Raw genomic sequence first — 13,385 nt, 5'->3', positions numbered from 1 at the left:
GTGAATGCGGTGGTTGCGGGACCATAGACGATCAGATATAGTAAAAGTCGAAGAATTCATTTTTAGAGCTCTCAAATACTATTGAATATTTTGACGTGAAAATTAGCACATATGTCACTAACAGTACTACCAACTTACAGAAAAAAATTTACCGATTCGAAAAACAAGCGAAGTATAAATTAAAAATTCACCTTTCAATGACAGTAGTATGTGGGGGCCAAGGGGTAGTTTATTATCAGTAGAAGATTTGTCAACGTCTTTTTTAATTCACGAAACAGGTGTTAAAGTCAATTTCCGGAAGAGCCTTCAAAGCGCGTAGCGATTCACATTTACTGTCTTCAATTGACTCACAACTCAGATCAAGATATCTTTATTTTTACTCAAGTTATCGCTCGGACGGACAGACAAACAGTCACTATGAATTCTACTTGGCTCGCTATTCTGATCAGTTATACATATGTATATTACTCCGGTCAACAAAAAAAAATTTTTTTTGGGGTTTCTGTTCTCATGCGTAAATTCTGATTCTAGACATTGAAAAACACTTAAATATTAATCTTTAGTTCTTTAAGTTTGCTTTGGGCTGATCTACATCGATAAGTATATTTGGGGTTCAATACGAGAGAGCTCATATGAGCATAAAATGAATACAAAAAATATTCACTTTTAGACAGTAATTTCTTGTTATTTTACATTTATATATTATTGTTTATCACACATCTTGAATAAAAACGACTCTTGTATCTAAAAAAAAGTTTTCTAATTATAATATATGGTGAAATTGTAGAAAAAATATAAAAATCATCGAAAAATTGCTCTAATTTCTACGAAAGCAAACTTTAACCGGAAAAAATTTTTTTTCCTTATTTTTGTCATAGGAGAAACTAAAATTTAACATATACATATCAGACCCAAAAATCGTGTTGACCGGTGTTATATGTATATTGCGATCTACCTATCCCGATGGACTTTACGTTTATGAAATACAAACCATAAGGTGAAAAATCTAATATATGTACTTTGTAGCAACATATTGCTAAAGTATAACAAGTAAGGAAGGCTCAAGTTTGGGTGCACACGAACATTTTATACTCTTTGCAACTTGCAAGAATCAAGGCGAGGAAAATACTTTAAACTGTAAAACCAATCATATAGAGTAAAATCCTTATTAGTTATATAAGGGTTAGGTTAAGTTTCAGCTCAAATTTATCTATTTTAGGCACAAAAACACACTGTTATGAGTAAAACACACTCTCTGATTTTCATGAGGATGGAGTCATGTGTAGAAGTTCACGCAAGTGAGGAAAGTTCTCTGATCGCCAATCACTTGGGAGTGGCCAGAAACGATTCTTTTACACATGGCTCAAGCAGCTCACAACTTCCAGTCTTTGACCAAGTATCCTCGGGTAGCCTAAGAGCATTCGTTCGAAGCCGAGCTAAAGTGAGAAGGCGAAACATCCCCTACAAAGGGTTGTGCGCTGGGTTTGGGAACCGCCACGTAAAAAGCCCCCCCAATGAAAGATTACCAACTGCCACGGATGAGAGACCATGGCAAACGAAATAAGGACTACGATATTAGGGCATGCACCTGGAATGTCCGGACCTTTAATTGGGAAGGTGCCGCTGCCCAGCTGGTTGATGTCCTCGTGAAAATAAAGGCTGACATCACCGCCGTCCAAGAAATGCGATGGACGGGACAAGGACAGAGACGAGTAGGTCCTTGTGACACTTACTACAGTGGTCATATAAAGGAGCGCATGTTTGGTGTTGGATTCGTGGTGGGAGAGAGACGCCGTCGCCGAGACTATCATTCACTCCGGTGAATGAACGTCTAGCCACAATCCGCATCAAAACGAGGTTTTCAACATACCGCTGATTTGCGCCCACGCCCCGACGGAAGAGAAGGACGATTTGATCAAAGATGCCTTCTATGAGCATTTGAAGGGCGCTTATGAGAGCTGATCCGCCACGATGTCAAAATCGTGCTTGGCGACTTTAACGCCAGGGTGGGCAAAGCAGGTATATTTGGCACTACGGTCGGTAAATTGAGCCTCCACGACCGAACATCCCCAAATGGGGGCGGGGGCGAAATATGGTTATCTGTGGTACTAGATTCCAGCACAAGGAGATACATCAAGCTACCTGGCTCTCTCCGGATCGAAAAGCCACCAACCAGATCGATCATGTTGTGATAGACGGAAGACACTCTAGTGTTTTAGACGTGCGTACGCTCCGAGGTCCTAACATCGACTCGGACCACTATCTTGTTGCAGCCAAGATTCGCACCCGCCTCTGTGCAGCAAAAAAAGTACGCCAACAATCACAAGGAAGGTTCGACGTCGAGAAGCTGCAATCACAACAGACAGCCGAACGATTTCCTACTCGGCTTGCACTCCTGCTCTCTGAGAGCACTCGTCAACAACTCGGTATAAGGGAACTGTGGGACGGCATTTCAAACTCCTTACGTACAGCTGCAACCGAAACCATTGGTTTTCGGAAAATGCAAAAGAACAGCTGGTACGACAAGGAGTGCCGTGTCGCAGCGGAGAGAAAACCGACTGCTTACCTCGCAACGTTACGATCGACCACAACACGTGCGGGATGGGATAGATACCGAGAGTTGAAGAGGTAAGCGAGACGCATTTGCAGACAGAAAAGGAAAGAGGCCGAAATGCGTGAGTACGAAGAGCTCGATAAGCTGGCCGACAGGGGTAATGCTCGAAAATTCTACGGAAAAATGCGGCGGCTTGCAGAAGGTTTCAAGACCGGAGCATACTCTTGTAGAACCCCCAAAGGTGATCTAGTCACTGATGCCCAGAGCATAGTTAAATTATGGAGGGAACACTTCTCCAGCCTGCTGAATGGCAGTGAACGCACAACACCAGGAGAAGGAGAACCAGATTCCCCAATCGATGACGATGGGACAGATGTTCCATTGCCCGACCATGAAGAAGTTCGAATAGCAGTTACCCGCCTGAAGAACAACAAAGCGGCGGGGGCCGACGAATTGCCGGCCGAGCTATTCAAACACGGCGGCGAAGAACTAATAGGGAGCATGCATCAACTTCTTTGTAAAATATGGTCAGACGAAAGCATGCCCAACGATTGGAATTTAAGTGTGCTCTACCCAATCCATAAAAAAGGAGACCCCACAATCTGCGCCAACTACCGTGGGATAAGCCTCCTCAACATCGCATATAAGGTTCTATCGAGCGTATTGTGTGAAAGATTAAAGCCCACCGTAAACAAACTCATTGGACCTTATCAGTGTGGCTTTAGACCTGGCAAATCAACAACCGACCAAATATTCCCCATGCGCCAAACCTTGGAAAAGACCCGTGAAAGGAGAATCGACACACACCACCTCTTCGTCGATTTCAAAGCTGCTTTCGACAGCACGAAAAGGAGCTGCCTTTATGCCGCGATGTCTGAATTTGGTATCCCCGAAAAACTAATACGGCTGTGTAAACTGACGTTGAGCAACACGAAAAGCTCCGTCAGGATCGGGAAGGACCTCTCCGAGCCGTTCGATACCAAACGAGGTTTCAGACAAGGCGACTCCCTTTTGTGCGACTTCTTTAACCTGCTGCTGGAGAAAATTATTTGAGCTGCAGAACTTAATCGAGCAGGTAAAATCTTTTATAAGAGCGTACAGCTGCTGGCGTATGCCGATGATATTGATATCATCGGCCTCAACACCCACGGCGTTAGTTCTGCTTTCTCCAGGCTGGACAAAGAAGCACAGAAAATGGGTCTGGCAGTGAACGAGGGCAAGACGAAATATCTCCTGTCATCAAACAAACAGTCGTCGCACTCGCGACTTGACTCTCACGTCACTGTTGACAGTCATAACTTTGAAGTTGTAGATAATTTCGTCTATTTAGGAACCAGTATTAACACGACCAACAATGTGAGCCTGGAAATCCAACGCAAGATTACTCTTGCCAACATGAACTTGCTACTTTGGACTGAGTAGGCAATTGAAAAGTAAAGTCCTCTCTCGACGAACAAAAGCTAAACTCTATAAGTCGCTCATAATTCCCGTTCTGCTATATGGTGCAGAGTCTTGGACGATGACAGCAACCGATGAGTCGACGTTACGAGTTTTCGAGAGAAAAATTCTGCGAAAGATTTATGGTCCTTTGCGCATTGGCCACGGCGAATATCGCATTCGATGGAACGATGAGCTGTACGAGATATACTACGACATTGACATAGTTCAGCGAATTAAAAGACAGCGGTTACGCTGGCTAGGTCATCTTGTCCGGATGGACGAAAACACTCCAGCTCTGAAAGTATTCGACGCAGTACCCGCCGGGGGAAGCAGAGGAAGAGGAAGACCTCCGCTCCGTTGGAAGGACCAAGTGGAGAAGGACCTGGCTTCGCTTGGAATATCCAATTGGCGCCACGTAGCGAAAAAAAAACGACTGGCGCGCTGTTGTTAACTCGGCTATAATCGCGTAAGCGGTGTCTACGCCCATTAAGAAGAAGAAGAACTCACATGTTGGCCTATATATGCGGAACACAGTCATCGTAAAGTTCGAAAACCCATTTTTAACATACAGACATACCATTATAGGAGAAGGATTATCCCTTAATTTCAGTAATATACATACATATGTTTATCACACATTGCCTGAGATTTTCAATCAATAGTCAACTATAGGTACCAGGGCCCATTGGTGCCCCTTGCTACTGCAATCCTTTGTACCACATTACAGCTTTATATCTTAATTTAGTGCTTAGTTATGGCACTTAATATACAAGGTGCGTTCCAAAGTAAACAGGACTTTGTGAATATAGCACCGCCTGGTGGCGCCATCTATATATCGACTGGTGCGTTAGAATTTGATATCTTTATCGATAGTCCAGTGAGAATTTCATGACATTTCATTGATTGGAAGTGAAGTTATTGCGTTTTAAGTGTACGTATGTTTGTGTTATCGGTGCGAAAATGAACTACGAACAAAGAGCCAACTTTAAATTTTGTTTTAAAATTGGTATGTAAAACTTTTACCGAAACGTTTCTATTTATGAAAAAAATTTATGGCGATGATTACCTATTCCGTAGCAGAGTGCACGGGTGGTTTCAACGTTTTCAAAGCGGTCGTCAGGACATAAACGACGATCAACATGTGGGCCAATCAAAATCCGTGATCACTGGAAATTCCATCGAAACAGTGCGTGAATTCATCAAAAATCAGCCGAAATCGTCTTTGAAATTCAAGGCAATGGAATTGAACATCTCCAAACATCGGCGCTATCAGGGGGCGCTAGATTCAAAAAGTCCTGTTTACTTTGGAGCGCACCTTGTATATAACCTTATATATATCTCGATAAGTTTTATGTGATACGTACAACCGTTAAGTGAACAAAACTGTGATAATCTGTAGCAAGTGGTTGCAAAAGTATAAAAACGAATTAACGCACGTCTTAAGGTTAAGAAGGTTCAAGTATACATACATATGTGTTGTTGTCGCGCATAATTATGGGATGCAGGCGTTAGGGGTTGTATTCGGAATTGAGACTAATGTAGACTCATCGGCACTTCGTATATACACATTCTCTGCTTATCATATACATACATAAATTTATGTTTGCAAACAGATCGGCACGAGAGTTGTCATTGTGTGTTTCGGGTGGTCAACTGGTAAGTAAAATATGTTTGCACGCAAGCCGTCTGGTACGGAAGTAATTCAATCTCTATGTTTGCTTAATGAGAAAATCGAATGGGGCGCATATGTGCATACATGCATATAACAGACCGTAGCCGTTAATGATGTGATACCTTTGGAGAACCGGTTCTCACGTGCTGTTGATATGCAAATTGTGTGACCAGGTATTTAGTTGGTGAAGAGTTCACCCAACACCCGTGCGTATACCGCCTTACAAACAAGCATATGTAGTCGTATATTCACAAATGTGACCGAATACCTGGAATGGACTTTAATAACATCAGACGCAACGTGAACGACAGTTGACAAGCATAAAACATCACGGAAGTCTTACCGGCGAAAGATACTTTGGGTAGGTCAGCATCTAAAATTAGCTTTGGTCGCTGATTTAGCCTATGCGTTCATGGAAATAGGTCTTTTTAGACCACAGTTTGCATGGTAAACGAAATCTCAGCAATGTACAATAAAAAAAAACATATACAAAAAAAACTTTGATTATAGTGATACACACTAAAATAAAAATAGAAATATGCAACTTTCAATCTAGCAGCTGGGCATTCAAATGAGATGAGACCGGTCTTTTGAATTTGGCCAGTCAAGCACCCAGCCGGTTGGCATAACGTCTAAAAAATACACCCAACGTAAGTTCAGTAAATCGCCCCTTGGACATTTCCAATAATACAGTAATGAACTGGTCAAACCGGTTGGATCAGTTTTACTTTACAACATTGTACGCGATCTATACAACACAATGAAAATTAACCCTTTCCTTTTTTATTTTTTTCTGTCAAGGTATGGAGTTTTAGAGTCTTCATATAAAAATGCATACATGTATTCTAATGCATAGAGTTTGGGCCTGGTTACAGTAGCCTTCATTGCATAGGTGAATTGATATTATATTAATCTTTGTGTGTATGTATGAATAGTTGATAAGAAAAATGAGTTCATTGTTGTCCTCCGTGTTTAAGGTACCCATTTCAAGCGCTCACAAACAGGACAAATGAAACTGAATACAAATAATGTGACATATATGTAGTACATACTCCCTCGTCCATGTACATCAACTTTTATAAACCAATTAGGAAAATTGCACTTATGCATATAAAACTTTTTATGTAAAAGGAGTTGGGAGACATCTTTAGTATAATACAATGTGACCCAAGCTGCTGAAGATCTTGTCTTATTCTCCAATTATCAATCCCTAAAAGCTACTAAGTTGTATGCCAATATTTCTCCAGCATAGCTTATTTCAGCCGCTCTAGCTTATAGCTGCCATACAAATATGTTATGAATAATCGGAATAAAGTACTTGTACGGAAAGCTTATTCCTTTTATTCCTTTATTTCAAGAAAGTTGAAATGGGTTATTTTCGGAAACAAATAATAAATAATATTTGTATTTGTGAAGGGTATTATAGCTTCTGTGAACCCGAAGTTAACGTTTTTTCTTGTTATTTATATAGGTTATTAACAGTTTAATGGCCTACATATACATATACATACATATATGTATACCTATGCATGTGCATGTATTGTAGTCATAAGAAACTAAAGACTACAACATATTAATATTTAGAAAAGTAATTAGCAACTCCAAGCAAGACACCAAATTTACATTATTTTTTCGGCATTGCCTTATGACTACAATGATAATAGTAAGTCTCTCTAAGTATGTATGTGTATAAATATAAAGCGTTGTATATGCTCAACAAAGAAACATAAAAACGGTCTGGAAATACAGTCGAACTTCCATAACTCGAATCACTATTATCCCAAAAAACACTTCGACTTAGGGAGACTTCGAGTTATAGAAAAAATTTTTTTTTTTAAAGAAACTCAATTGCTACTTTAGAGTATATTAAATGATGAATATGTATTTGTTGTTTAAAACACACATTACAGAAAACTGTAATAAGTTACAGTGAAGTGAAGTATTCAGAAATTAGTGACTGAAAATTTTCTTTTTTTTTTGTATTTTCAGTAAAAAATGACTCTAATTTGTTTAAAGCCGTATAGTGCTCATCAGTTGTAGTGTCATTTGTTTGCAAATATAAACTCAATGTTCGGAAAGCATTTGGAGGCTGGTGAATAGTTTCTTCTACCGATCCCTCGCCGTCACTCTCCGTTCCGCTTAATATTGAATCATCTAATTCAGGGCAGTAATTCTCAACAATATCAGCATCTGTAGGAAAGCCAGTTGTGCAAAGGTCATTATCTACTGCAATATAATCCTGAAGAGTAGCACTGCAAGTTATTTTGTTTGCTTTTAACCATGCTTCGTAATCAGCTTCAATTACATTTCGATATTCATCAGTAGTACTTAAAAACTCAGAGGTATGTATTGACCAAATCCAGCTTTTTTGAAGCAATTCGCTATGGTTTGATTTTTGACGTCAATATCCCAAGCTTTTGTTACATGATTGATGCAATCCGTAAGTTTAATATCTTGTTTTTCGTTTGCCTCTATACGCTTTAGTGCTTCTTTTACTATTCTGGTACGATAAAAAACTTTCAAGTTTTGAATTACTCCCTGATCCAGCGGCTGTAATTTAGAGGTCATATTCGGTGGAAAAAATGCCAGTTCAATGGCTTTCAGTTTGCTTTGTACGTCTTTAGAATGTGCTGGGCAATTTTCAACAAACAATAAAATTTTTCGGCCAGTACTTTGAAAGCGCTTATCCAAATTTAGAACCCATTCTTAAAAAATTTTGGCCAGTCATCCAGGCTTTGGAGTTATAGGCCAGGATACTGCGAGTTGTAGAATGAGAGAAAAGCACATTACTTCGAGTTATAGAAGTCATAATTATGTATTTTCGTTCGAGTTATGGAGAACTTCGAGTTATGGAAGTTCGAGTTACGGAAGGAAATTTATATGTTAATTACTCTGTTAATGCTACTGCCAACCCATTTAGTTCGAGTTAGAGAAAATTCGAGTTAAAGAAGTTCGAGTTATGGAAGTTCGACTGTATACTAGTTTAAAATTGGCCTTCCCTTTTTTGTGTTCGAAGTCCGCTTTGACAATTTTATTAGAGATTTTTACAAAGATGATGTAAACCAATTTTTTAAGTTGGTCAGGTGTTAAACGATATACTCAGGGGCAGTATTTGTCAAAAAACAACTTTTAACTACTAGCATGGGAAGGACATGGTTTTTATCCTCCCTCATAATAGAATTGCTTTTAGCACAGTAGTACTCTCAGAAAGCGAATTGTCGAACGGACAAACAAACGTTCAAATTAATTTGTCGAACCAGTCTGATGGGTATATCTATGTTATATATGTATATACATATTATAGCAATTGTATGCTTTTCTTTTGCTTATATGGCAGAAAGGTTGTGATACAAGTTCATTTCACTGCTAGGGTCATATGTGATAACACATATGTACATACGTATGTATGCATAATGGCGTAAACACATGCATATGTGAGTATTATATTTTTGGGATGTGCTCGTGCGCGTTGCTGGCTGAATGTGTGCTGCTAATGGGAATAATTCTTGGATTGATTTCACTTTTGTTCGCCCAGCTTAAAAGTTCACATCTTGCTTTATTCTTCGGTAAATCCAGTGCCAAAAAAATTCTACAACCAGTCGGTTTATTCATAGGCAATCTCAGAAAACGATTTTAATTAATTAGTTAAAGTAATAAACAACATAGTTACAGTATTTAGATAGTGTTTAGAAATTGTATGTGAAATAATTACATGCATATATGTAAGTATGTATGTGTCAGAATGTATATATGCATACATTCGATTAAGGATGCTAACTAAAGGACCATCAGTAGCGGACAAGAGTGACAGGTAAATTTCACTTAATTTATTTATAGAGCTTATGCATAGCTGATAAAATATAATCAAGGTCAAACCAATAAGCACACAGAGCAAACTTTATCGAGCAATGCAAATCTGCTTGAACTTTGTCTTCAATAAGTATTATAATGATAGTATAAACAGACAAATGTTAAATAAAACTCTGTAATTCATTAATGTGACATGTTTTGTGCTTTACTGAAAAGAATTATTCCGTAGGTTGCCTTTTATATTTCGGGTTTTGGCATCCCTAGTGTTGCTATTCTGGCAACTGACGACTTTATCGTAAAGCTTGACATTTTAAATGTTATACATATTAAAAACGTTTTGACATAAGAGCGCTATTTGTGTTGTTTACAGTCACTTAAAATATTCATCTCGGCCAAAAAATGGAATTGTCTCGCGAACATTTTTTACAACTTTTGACGTGGACTAACCCAGCAACAGTACCTCGCTGATCTAAATTAAATTTTTGGCGATAAAGCTTCATCAAGGGTCAGTGTTTATGGATGGTAGGGAAGGTCGTTCAAAATCAGTTCTTATTACCGATACTAATGATGCTGTCCGCAAACTGTTATAGCAAGATCGTCATGTGACCTACCGTGGGATTGAAACAACTATAGCCATTAGTCGCACTCATTCAATATTGCTTAATATTATATATATTATTTCTCACACAGTTTGTCAATCGCCCAAAAAAAGGATCGTGTCGATTGGTCGAGAAAAATGTAAAAAATACGACAATGGTGCCTCGAAACATGTCTAAAACATCGTGACAGATGATGAATTATGGATTTATACGAATGAGCCCGAAAGTAAACAGCAGTCGACAGTTTGAATGTTTCAAAATTAGCCGAATCTAACAAAAGCTGTTCGTCTACGCAGTAGTTTTGGAAAAACTGAACATGTCGCAACCGTACCACTAAAGCAACGCAGAAAGGAAATACTTAGTGTTACTAACTATTTGTTTGCCAGTTGACTTTCAAGAAATCAGAAAAACCGACCGAAGACGGATCACTCTTACCACGACAATTCGGGCTTTCATCGACTGAAACAACTGCATTTTTAAGCACTTCACACATCGATTTTATGAGCAAACCACCGTAAAGTCTTGACTTGGCACTGAATAACTTCTTTTTATTCCCGTACGTAAAAGATAAACTAAGAGCTCAACGTTTTTTCAACACAAGAAAAGGCGGTTGATGTGTTCAGAAGGCATGTTTTGGAGATACCTCAATCAGAGTAGCAAAAGTGCTTTGAAAATTGGTTCAAACGCATGCAAAAGTGTATAGATCTTAACGGTGAATATTTTGAAAAACAGTAAAGCAATTTTCGATGACTAATATTTGATTTGGTTTTCTAATCCGGAAATATAAAAGGCAATTTACGTATGTATACAAATATGTGCATATTTCTGCTGTGAGTATGTCACTGAACAGCTCCTAAACGGCTTTGGGTTGGATTCGATTTTTGGTATAGATTGACAATTTGATCCAATTTAAATTGTTTATTTAATTAACTTAATACTCTCGCCCCATGGAGTACAATCATTTTGTTTATTCCTGGGCATTTTCAGTTAAAAACTTTTAAAATGTGGGCACGGCCTCGTCCCCAAATAAGGTAAATGTAAATTTGTATGCGAGGACACAGGACACCGTCTGTGAGGTCTGCTAGGATAACCAAACCTGTTGAAAGCTGAAATATATATGTATGTATCTACATGCAAAAAAAAATATAAGTAAATATGATGTTTCGAAGAGCAATGCATTTGTTGAATCTTAAATTAAATGAGCTTATCCTTCGAGGTAATACGCGGTTTGAATGAAAAATAAAGAGCTTTTCATGACGGCTGTCTTTTTCGGATAATTAGTATAGTACAATATATATTATTCGAACAGGACAATGCTACAATTTTCTTTTCGATCTATGCTTATTAACATTACGATGGTTATGTGTAGGACGCTTATTTAATACCATATTAAATAAAAGGAAGAACATTTTCATAACAAATCAAGAAAACGTTAACTTCGGTTGCACCGAAACTATAATACCCTTTACAGGTAAATTTTTTTTATCATTTTGAATTAAGCAACTTTTATAATTGGATAAAAATTTTTAGAGGAAAAAATACTGTGGAAGCAAAAGCTTGGCTTGATGACGAATTTATGGATACTACCCCAGGAAAATCAACCATATTGGATTGGTAAGTTAAAGACGTGGTAAAATAAGCATTGAAAACTGTGCCATCGAACGAAACCATCAAGAAAGTGCACAAAACAATTTTGGATTGCATAAAGAGAAGTTGATCGAGATAGCAGGCACTCTAGGTAAGGATATCAACTGAACATGCACCCCATATTTGGGTAAGAGAAAGCTCTTTGCAAAGTGGGTGCCTCGCGAACTAACTTTTGACCAAAAACACCGGCAAGTTGATGACTCGGAACAGTGTTTGGAGATGTTCAAGCGTAATAAACATGCCTCCATAATTTCACTCTGAAGTCCAATCGGCAGTCGGCTGACAAGGTTATGGCGTCTATATTTTGGGATGCGCTTGGAATAATTTTTATTGACTGTCTTGAAGGAGAAGGACCGTCAACAGCAACTTTAGCGTGACGTTATTGAACCTTTTGCACGGCCGCATTTGAAGGAAAAGAAAGTGATGTTCCACCAAGACAATTCACCGTGTCACACCTTAGTGAAAACGATGGCAAAAATTTTTAAATAGGGCTTCGAATTGTTTCCACATCTTCCGCATTCTCCAGACCTGGCGACTATTTCCTGTTCACAGAACAAATCGTACTACAAAAATGGAATTGAAAAGTTGAAGGGTCTCTATAATCAGTGTAACACCCTTGAAGAGAAATAAGTTGAATAAAAAATAAACGAATTTAGCGTAAAAAAAATGTTTTGCTTTGACATTAAGAGGCTAGAGTTTTAATCAAGCTTTTCTCTAAATGATTTTCCTGAATTCAGGTTTTCTAGGAAAAAGAAAGAAGTGTGCAAAAAATAAAGTCTGATTGTTTTGCAGAAAACTTATAAATTAAGATAATCTGGAAAAGAAAGACAAAGATACAACTATACTAAATGTAAACAAACAGAAAGTGGCTTTATTAACTTTGCAAGTTTACAAGAGGACACTTATATTAATTTAATTATATCGAGCTGCCAAGAAAAATCTATGTAAATGGTACCAAACAGTTTACCTCGCTTATATCACAATATATGTATGTATATAGTACTACTTATAACCAGACGACCGAGACAAAGGCGCAACACACTCGGTACGTGGACGTTCTTACCGAGCAGTTCATTATCGTAGTCGACTACTGTAATTTCAGTTGAATCTACGTATTCGAAGGTCGGCTTTTATTGAACTACACACTACTTGGAAAAAAACAAAACCTCTATTACGTGGAATTATTCAGCCGATTCGATGACAAACCGCCATTGTATTTGGCGTAAAAAACTGTCTTTCACTATGACAACGCACCTGCTTTACCTCGCACCACCAAATTGGTTGAATTAGGCTTCGAACTTTTGCTTCACCCTCTGCATTCTCCAAAGTAAAAAAAAATATTGGCTAAGTATTTATCAGTTCACCTTCGTTACTCACAAACAAGAATATTCACAGATTATGCTCTTACAAGTTTCCAAGGTTTCTCTTTCTAAGTAGCAAATCTTGATCAACAGATATTTATTTAACTAGAAGAAGTTTGAATAGAAACATAAAGCTCTTTGTGTTGCTTCCTTCTAGTTTACAGACTGCAGCCATTATTGCAGATTTGGAGGTTTCACCTGAGATCTGGATTGCTTGCACAGCGGCACGCGATGGAGGGTGCATACAAATAATTTAACAAAATTAACTCTGCATGTGTATTCAACAGCATAACGACAACAAC

The 13,385-nt window shown here is 38.3% G+C and overlaps 1 protein-coding gene across 1 annotated transcript in view; it reads left to right on the top strand.

The window, feature by feature from the left end:
- The first annotated feature begins 9,202 nt into the window (after positions 1-9,202).
- The window catches only part of LOC120779466 (respirasome Complex Assembly Factor 1-like), a 48,134-nt gene continuing 43,951 nt past the window's right edge, over positions 9,203-13,385 (top strand). Inside the window, exon 1 of the mRNA XM_040111729.1 lies at positions 9,203-9,477. The gene's annotated coding sequence lies outside the window, so the exon portion shown is untranslated. The remainder of the gene's footprint in view (positions 9,478-13,385) is intronic.

Source organism: Bactrocera tryoni, unplaced genomic scaffold (genome assembly GCF_016617805.1).
Source record: "Bactrocera tryoni isolate S06 unplaced genomic scaffold, CSIRO_BtryS06_freeze2 scaffold_11, whole genome shotgun sequence".
NCBI classification, from domain to species: Eukaryota; Metazoa; Arthropoda; class Insecta; order Diptera; family Tephritidae; genus Bactrocera; species Bactrocera tryoni.
Note: the sequence above shows the minus strand (reverse complement) of the source record. Positions and strands in the feature narration are given on the sequence as shown.